The 9,937-nt window shown below is 30.8% G+C and overlaps 1 pseudogene; it reads right to left on the bottom strand.

Annotated features, from left to right (window-relative positions):
- Positions 1–288: 288 nt before the first annotated feature.
- On the bottom strand, positions 289–6,389 carry LOC112592228 (annotated as a pseudogene).
- Positions 6,390–9,937: the final 3,548 nt, after the last annotated feature.

Here is a 9,937-nt window from a genome sequence, read left to right as displayed (position 1 = left end):
TTCTTCCGTTCAGTTACGTATTGTAATGAAAACAATATTTAATATCACAACATGTTGCTTGAATAACGGCTGTTGTATATCTTTATTCTTGGTCATACCCTCCTCAGACGAAAATTAATATTTTGTGATTCATCATAATTTACAAAATTTAATTTTATACACATGATGATATTTTCATGACGTGTATATATTATTTTATTCTAACCCTTTAAAATTGGATTTTTTTTGTCCTTGGGGAGGGATTTATCCCGAAATCCCCCCCCCATTTGTACGCCACTGTAAATCTACCTTTGATACCATTTCTTGTTCTGTGAAAAGCAGTAATAATGACTCCAAACATTCTTGACTCATTGTACTGCGTAATTTGTTTTTTACAATAGTTAATTTTGAAAAAACACGTTCACTAGTACAACTAGTTACATGTATGATTGTAAACATTTTTAAAGTTTTAAAAACACAAGTATATACTGTAGAATTTCCAGCTGTTTTCAAGCAATCAATCCATACATAAATAGATTTACTAGAAGCACCATTTAGTTGCATAGCATTTTCATAATTTTTTAAAAGTTTCAGTTCAGTAATTAAATCTTTCTCTAAAACCTTGGAAAATGTTGATAATATTTTTGTAGTATTTTGAGTTAAATTCATATTTAACATACATGCCATAGCATCAACCAAGTCAAATGTATCCTGCTTAAATCTTAAACCAATTCCACTGAGTAGTTTATTAAGTAATGGATAGAATACTGTAATTTTCAATTCATCAAATTTCGTATTAAAAAAAGCTTGATTTGATGAAGTAGAATCTAAACGAGTTGAAACTTTGCGAGAATTACTATTTGGAATAGCAACATCATGTTTCTTGCATAATATAACAGATCTATCAAACATTTGTTTGTATTCACTGTCATAATTTCTCATACTATTTAATGTACTTCTCAAACTGTTAACATTTTTCATTGCCAAAACAAGATTAAGATTTGGTTCTTGGAGTAAGGTACTAACTTTTAAAATTAACATTAAAATTGGATTCATCATATGCATACCAAAAATTAAATCAAAGGTTTTTAATTGATATAATAAACCAATTCCTTTAGCTCTCATCTCTGGCGCTGAACAATTTTCACAAATGTTTTCTATTGCAATAATCAAAACTTCATAATTATTCATAATTGCTTTCACAGCTTCTGCTCAACAAGCCCATCTTGTATTTGAACATGACTTCAACGTGTGGAGTTTATCACCAGTTTCTTTTACAACTTTTTCCAGAGTTGCGTGTCGCACTGGACTACTTTCTATAAAGTTATATATGAATTGAACAGTTCCTAAAAAATTAAAAATGAATTGATTTTGTTTTCCTTTAGAACTTGATTTTTCACATATAGAATCAACCAACACTAAATTTAAGCAATGAGCGTAACAATGTACATACACAGTGCCGAATTTACCTCTTCAGCCGCCCTAGGCTATTAGGAAAATGCCGCCTCAAAATCATACAATCATTTTTTTAAAACCAATATGTGCTTCATATCAGTGTTATTTTAGTACACAATTAAAAAATTATAAAATCAAGTACTTAAGAAACAGGAGATTTAATTTTAAAATACAAATACAAAAATACATAAGTCAAGATATACAGCGATTACTTTAAAAAAACTTTCTTCGTGCCTTTTGTTGGGCGAATGTGTCGATTAGATCGTCGAAATTTAGGGCTGTCAATATTTCAGCCTCAATGTTGAGAAGCATCAAACTATTTAAACGTGTTTTTAATGTCGCTGACCTTGAACAATTTTCTATACGTTTTAAACATGAAAAGCTACGCTCGGCACTGCAATTTGTAACAGGATGCAATTGAATGATCTATACGAGATGTCTATGTTTGGAAAAATAAATGTCAGATCATGATCACGTATGTGTTGGAGTAGTTTTGACGGGGAATCTTTCTCAATACTTTTATTTTTGCAGTATAATTTAAAATAAATAAATTCATTTGCAAATGACGACTCCAAATCTTCTGGAAAATAATTTCGTAAAACTTTAGCTTCTTCTCTGAAGTCAGTTTCATCTAATTCGCCAAATCTTAGAAGCGCTGTAATTTTCTAAAAAATGTCTCGGTAAAGCTCATATTTATTTTTGAGCTGATCTCTTATTTTATCCATGATGGGAATAAATGTATTTATCTTAAAATCGGATCATCCGTTAAATTCAACTTGCCCCTCATTAGTTTCGTCCGCATGGAGACGTCGATATTTTTTCCTTTTCATCTCATTTTTATACACCTTATTTATTGACATTTTTAGGGCTTTTTCCTCGTAATGATCAAAATTATTATGAATATTTTTAGCAAGATCAACGAGAGATTTATACAGATCAAGCACTTCGCTCATACTCGTACTGACGTTTTGTATCTTTTGTGACACAACATTGAAATGATCGAGTATTACATTCCATACATTCACCATAATAGCCATTTCTAAATGTTCCAGCTTTCTTCTAAGACTGTTCGTTGCGTTTTTAGTTGCTGATTTTTCCAACAGATTCTCCTCAATTGATTTCAAAGCACCATATATTTCTTCCCAAAATTTATATAGTATGTCTATCGCATTGGCTCGTGCAGACCAACGCGTGTTAGATAGGGACTTAAGCGTTATGTTTTTTTGAATTTGCAAAAGATTGTAATATATTCTATCTTGCTGGTGATTCGCTAAAAAAAATTATATAAATTTTGATTCAAATCGAAAAATGAAATTGCTTCAGGGCAGCACTCAGCAGCATGTGTGCCCACTGTATTTAATCCATGTCCAGCACACGGTGTAAACTGTGCCAGAGGGTTATCTTTTTTGATGAGGGCTTGAAGCAGTTGAAGCCCCTTGTAAATGCCACTCATATTTGCAGCATTGTCGTATGACTGACCTCTCAAGTCATTAAAATTTATTTGCAAGGTTTTTAGAGTTTCTTTCACATTATTATACATATCTATACCCTTATGTCCAACATTATCGAGTAATTTTACAAAACGTTCAACTGCTACACCATTTGGTAGAACGTATCTTAAAATAAAAGCAAGCTGATCTATGTGAGAAATGTCAGGTGTAGAATCAACAATTATTGAGTAATATTTCGCTTTTTTCACCTTTGCAATAATTGTCTCCCTTACTTTTTTTGCCATAAGTTCAATCAATTCTTCATAAATCGTTTTTGACAAATAACTTGTTGAGCCACTACCTTTGTTTGCGTAATTTTTAATATGTTCGTTCATAAATGGATCAAATTCAGAGAGGAATTCCAAGAGCATTAAAAAATTTCCATTATTTTTTAAACCAATTTTCTTTGCGTTACCACCAAGAGGTAGTCCACGAGAAACCAATGTTTTGACAACAGCAACCACTCTTTTTATAACTTCTCGCCAATATAAAATTTCCTTAGCAAGTTGGGCAGTCAAATCATGATCAATTTTTCCTAAAACAGATGCTCTGTCTTTCAAACTTAAAATACATTTCGTATGATTTCGTATGGTCTTGAGTATTTTCATGTTGTCCAACACAAACAGTGGCATTCTTTCAATCATTGAATCCATCCGAATTACAAAAAGAATTCTGTCCATAACAATCAAAGAGCAAACAGGGGCCACAAAAAACAGATTTCTTGCTTTCTGAGTATATAAGCCATAAGCGATTGGAGATTTCATTATTGTGCATTTTTCTATGAAATAAAGAAGCTGACATGGATCTATATTGATTTTCATTCGCATACTTTCGCCTGGAAAGCTTGAAATCTGCGTTTTTATTCTGGTTACAGCCGTGTTTTGCGATATAGTCACGAAAATAATCGTTTATAACCCACTGAGCAGGATCGTCACTAAATGTAAATACACTTTCTTGTTTTTCTTGATTAGTTTTTGTTGTAGGTGCAGACGCAGGTGGAACAAGCAGAGATAGGTCGATTTCTGGAATGAAAACTAGAGTCAGGTTTTTAATGAAATAATAATATGCTTTTATAGTGTAAAAAATTATAGATATAATATTAAAATCTAATTGCATTGTCCGTTGTGTAATATAACTAATAAATACTGAAATTCATTGTCGAACATCGAACGTAAATGTAGACCTACCCTTTGAAATTGTCGAACCGTTATTTTCATCGGATTTTTTAAGTTCTTCGATAGTTGGTGTTGATCTAATTTCTTCAGCTGACTCTGACGAAGCACTAGGCAGATCAATTGTTTTCGTTTTAAAAAAAGTTCCCAACTTGGGCACTTTCGACAGCACTTCCTCTTCGCGTTTAGATTTTTCTTTAGCTAATTTTTTGTATTAAGAGCCACTCAACCTTTTCCTTCCGTCCATTAAAAAAATTATTTGAATAATCTAATAAAAGGTATGAAAATGTAATACACAAATTCATAAACCACAATCATTATCATCAATCGATATAAAACAATATTTTCATCACGCTAGTAATAGACAAACGCATAAACGCAAATAGGAGACAAAAACAGGCAAATTTTTTGTACCCATTGGCCATTCCTACCAAATAATTAGTACACATTTATATTAAAACCCCGTCATTGGTGTCGCTATGAGCATTTCGCTCACACAATTATCATTTTTAGAACCACTGGTTTATATTTCATTCGATTTTGACAATACTGTATATTATATGCTCAATTGAGTTATTTACGAAAATTAATACGAAAAAAACATTAAATGTTATAATTAAACTAAAAAAGTTATTAAAATCTAATGTTTCCGTAAACGTAATAATACCGTATATTTTGGCGTTGTGCTCGCCGCAGTGTGGCGCGCCGTCACTGATCGCCTTATTTACTTTACCATATTATCTTGATTTATATTATTTTACTATATATTACTTATAATATTATTATTACTGTATATTAATTTGTATGCTCACACGTGTATTTTAATAGGTGAGCGAAACCCTAAAACGACACCAACAGTGTAAAAATATTAGCGACACCAACGACGGGTTAATTTAGGCCAAGTTGACTAAAATTGACAAAATAATTTTGTGATAGCAATAATAAGTATGAAATATGTTATATTATAAATACTAATTCAGAATAATAATACACACTAATCTATGTGTTAAATTGTCTAATATAATATATTTATAATAATAATTAAAAATGTATATATAAATAATTAAATTAATAATCTAATAATTAAAATTGGTACTTACGTAATAATCGTTAACTCATTGCGGGTGTTCGTGTAAAAACAATATAACATAAATAGTTTGAGTATCAAGTATCGTGCCGCGTCTGTATGAAATGTAAACATAATAATAATCGTTATCGTAAGTTGACGACGACAAACAAAAATTGAAAAACAAAATAATTCCCAGAATAATAATAATTAATAACGTTCAATTCCTATATAATACTAAAAATAGTACGTTTGATTAGAGACATCGGATCTAATGTCCCAACGGTCGACGTGGCCAGGAAATCGCCAATAAAAGAATAAAATAATTTTTTGTCTGTTTATAGAGATGAAAAAAGAGAAAAAATTTGCCGCCCCTAAATTTTGCCACCCTAGGCTACAGCCTAGTTAGCCTAATGGTAAATCTGGCACTGTAACATATATTATGCTATTGTTTTTCTCTTTGCATTTTGATTGAACGCCATTTAAATGACCAGACATGGTCGATGCTCCATCAAAACAAACAGATAAAACATCTACCCAGTGTTTATTCATAAGATCCAATACACTACATAATGAATTAAAAATTTCTTGCGCTGTGGTTGATTTTAAACGTTGCAATGACACTAATATTTCAATTGGTCGATTTCTTTCTTCGTCAAAATAACGAATTATAATAGAAATTTATTCGTGATGACCCACATTACTGGTTTCATCAGCCAATATAGAAATAAATGAATTTTGAACATTAATTTTAATTGTTTGTAAAATAACATTATGAATAGACATAATCAAATCATTTTGTATGCGATTACTTGTGTACTGTGCATGTTTTGGACCTTCTATAAGATGTTTTTTTAAAACAGTATCATATTTTGATAATAAATTAACCAACTCTTTAAAAAGACCTTGATTTACACTGTGTGAACTTTCATTATGCCCTCGGAAAGGTCTACTACCTTTGACTAAACAAATTACAATGTCAATTAAACGATTCATAGTTAGTCTATTATTTTGGCGTTCTATTTCTTTTTGACTAGTTTCATATGCATGTAGTTCATCTACCTTAGAAGCTATAGATTTATTGTGTAAACAGTTATGTAGAGCTATAGAACTATTCAAATGGTACTTTGATAATTGATGTTTTTTAAATGCCTCACCGGCTCTATACCATGCACTGAACCCTTTTTCAAAAAAAAGTACAATTAATTTGACCACAGTTTTTTTCATTACCTTTAAACATTCTGCAAGAGAAGCAGAAGGCAGCATCAGCTGTAGGACTCTATTCTAGCCAATCGTACTGTTTATACCACTCTTTATGGAATGATCTAAATTTATGACCATGAAGTTTTCGTGGATATAAACTTAAAATTGGTATGTAACCACCTTTTAAAATTCTCTCTTTTAAATTTAAGTGTGTTAACGACGATGGATGGATTGGATCATGTATATCAATAGAACTAACTGAAAAATAATAATAACTTAAATTAGTAATAAGTAATGACTAGGGTTAGGATATTGTAGCATTTTGCACATTTTTTTAGTGAATCCAAAAGATAGCTTAGTAAGATAAAAATCTGTTTCATATACTGGGAATTAAAAATGTGCTACTTTTATTTAACATATTTTTGCATATTTTGAAGATTTTTTAAAAGTCATGATTATTTTGGCATTTTGGATTTTTAATGCATATTTTTGAATTTATTTGTAAAATTTTAGTTTGGATTTGGTTTTCAATCGCCATAAATGTTCATCCAATGTTAAACACGCGTAATATAACGGACAAGAACAATTTTCATCTTATCTGTTTTTAGATATGCATTGCCAGATATGGCAAGATATTAATTGTTTGTGTTTAATAATTAAACACAAAGGCCATTTTTAGGCCTACATTTTTCGAGACCCACGGAAGCTTTATAAAAAATCGTAAATTGCTTAATGCTTTGCAATAGTACCAGGGCCGGATTTAGGAGAGGGCCCAGGGGGCCCCGGGCCCCACAAAATGGGGGGCCTCTTCTCAGTGGAATTTTTTTAAATATAAAACGCGATAATATAATATTTTAAAAATAGATAAAACCACAACTTCAATAAAAATGTTTAATCGTTGATACTGTCATTGATTTTAGAATAAACAGATAAGCCATAACATAGGGGTTTTCGGCGACTAAAATTATGATTATATGGGTTGCCGATGGATGGCGTAGTTGTATCAATGAACGAATATTTTCATTAAATTACATTTATTAGTTTAGTTATTAATTATCCGTATTGATCGTGACGTCACCGGTTGATAATTTGACCGTACGGCGTACGTAAATAAGAGGGCTATAATTTAGCCGAAAATATTACAGCCGACAGTATTTTTGCCGACGACGTATAATTCACCCGACAGTATTTAGGCGACAAATATTACAGCCGACCGTATTTTAGCCGACAAACTAAAATTAGTCTTGACGTTTCGGCTATTTTACGCGCTCCCGTAAATAATATTAGATTCCCATTGATGAATACGATAAAATCGACAAAACACCCAAAATAGATTAAACCTGCTAGCATTAAGCAGTGCCGGTTGAACAACAGCTATAATAATTAGACATATAGATAATTACATAGTAATAAATCATAATACATTCATATTTGAAATAAAACTTGAATATTTATATTTATTAAATAATAAAATAATAGAAACATAATAATAAAAATAAACGAAAGTTATTACTTTATAGGCAAATATTATTAGTAGGTATTGTAAAATGTTAACTATATCAATTAAATATTTATATATAATTGTACACTACTTTATAGTTTATTGTACTCATAATAATAAAAATTAAATAACAATACTTATACTTTACAATATTAGGTTTAATTTGAGATTTAAATATGATTAAGAATTTAATTTCATATTTGCCTTGACAGGGATGTTGTTAAAAATGTTTTGCCTTAAATATTTTACATATGATGAGTTTTCGAATAAATATGTAATGTTCATAAGTGTTGTCATTTTCATTATCCGCTGCTGATATTAATTGATCTTTCTTACATTGATTAATTTAACTTTAATTTTTCTGATGCTGAATTATTGAAAAATATTTTCTGAAAATGTATAGTACGATCAATGATGCTGGGTATTCAGTTGGTGCTTTAAGACCTCTATATCTTACTTGTATCTGGGTAATTTTGAATAAAATTAGCAATTGATTTTACTATTCATATTTTCGTTGTTACTTTCAGACTTTTTGCATTACTCGCAATTAAATTTTTCTGTATTTATATGCTAAATACCCCGAAAAGTACAACTGAACAATCTTCTAACGGTAATTGACTCGTTTTTCTGTTTTATGTGCTTTTACTTTAACCTTTTCGGGTGATGAAATGGAAGGTAATGAAGAAACAGATTCTACATCAGATAACAATCATTCATAATTTCAGACCTATCACATCATTATCACCATACACTACGCAAATGTCGTCAATATCATTGTCTTTCGCAGTTCGTCCCTTGATTGACATAACGAAAACACACACGGCTCTCAAAGAAGTTCTTAATGTTTTGACGTTATTATTATTATAACTCTTCTTGGACGGAATATTGAAAACAAATTTCTATTGCCATCTTGGTTTAAACGGTTTGTCAATAAAAATATTATATTATTAATTTTTCTTCTTCGAAAATTGTAATATCTATTTGCGGTTTGAATAAATCATTGGAAACAGAAGTGGTCGAGTTACTTTTCATTTTTAATTTAACTAGATTTTAAAATAATCACAATCTTTGATAAAAATCTTTTACTATACTATTATTTGTCAAAGCAATAATTATATGGATTACTGTTATACAGTGTTCCCATCACATCAATCAAAAGTTTATCTATAAATCAATCGAAATCTGCCACATTAGCAGCTTCCCACTTTTAATTCTTTTAGAAATACAGTTCGTATAGTTGACGACAATGTGTATGACTTTAATACTTGCGCAGCTAGCTTAACGCTCATTTTGAAAGAATTGGTCTTTATGTACCTTATATTTTCGATTGTATTAATGGCCGTCGTCGACGCAGATTATTGTTTTACGACTATTGATGTTGGTGCCTATGGTAGAGAGAGAGTGATTCCACAGTTTTTAAAGATTGTACTTTCGAAAAACTTTGCTCTGAAGAACTTAATCTGCCAGCACCGTCTTGTTTTACCTGGTCACCAGCCTGATTCCCACAGCCCTTGTTATTGTTGCTGATGAAGCGTTTGGTCTCCATAAAAATTACCGAGTAATCTATCTGGGACGTGATACAGATAAACGGAGCAATATTTAATTTATAGATTGTCAAGAGCCAGACGAATTGTTGAATGTACGTTTGGTATTCTCGCTGACAAATGGAGAGTACGCACTCCAATACCATGAGCCTGACTTTTACGGATATTACGTGAAATCTTTGCTTGCAAGTTCTTCATAATTATGTGCGCAGAAGAGACGGATATATTTTTGAATATACACTTAGTAATCCTTTAGAGGGTAATTCAAAACTACGGAAATGCAATAGCTCGCCATCAAGGAATTGATGTTCAAGTGATTACTTGTTGATTATTTTTAAACGCTGATCAGTTAATTTTCAACTGCATCATTTAAATTGCTTTTAACAAAATTATTAAAAATACATTGGTTAGTACGTTGAAGTTTAATTAATAAAAATTTGAAATATATTATTAAAATTTACTAATTACACGTCATTACATGGATAAGCAATACCTAAGCAATACGCACCGGAACGAAGTATACCAGA

Source organism: Melanaphis sacchari, unplaced genomic scaffold (genome assembly GCF_002803265.2).
Source record: "Melanaphis sacchari strain LSU unplaced genomic scaffold, SCAv2.0 Contig1616_pilon_pilon, whole genome shotgun sequence".
NCBI lineage: Eukaryota > Metazoa > Arthropoda > Insecta > Hemiptera > Aphididae > Melanaphis > Melanaphis sacchari.
The sequence above is the reverse complement of the archived record's forward strand: the minus strand, read 5'-3'. Positions and strand labels throughout refer to the sequence as shown.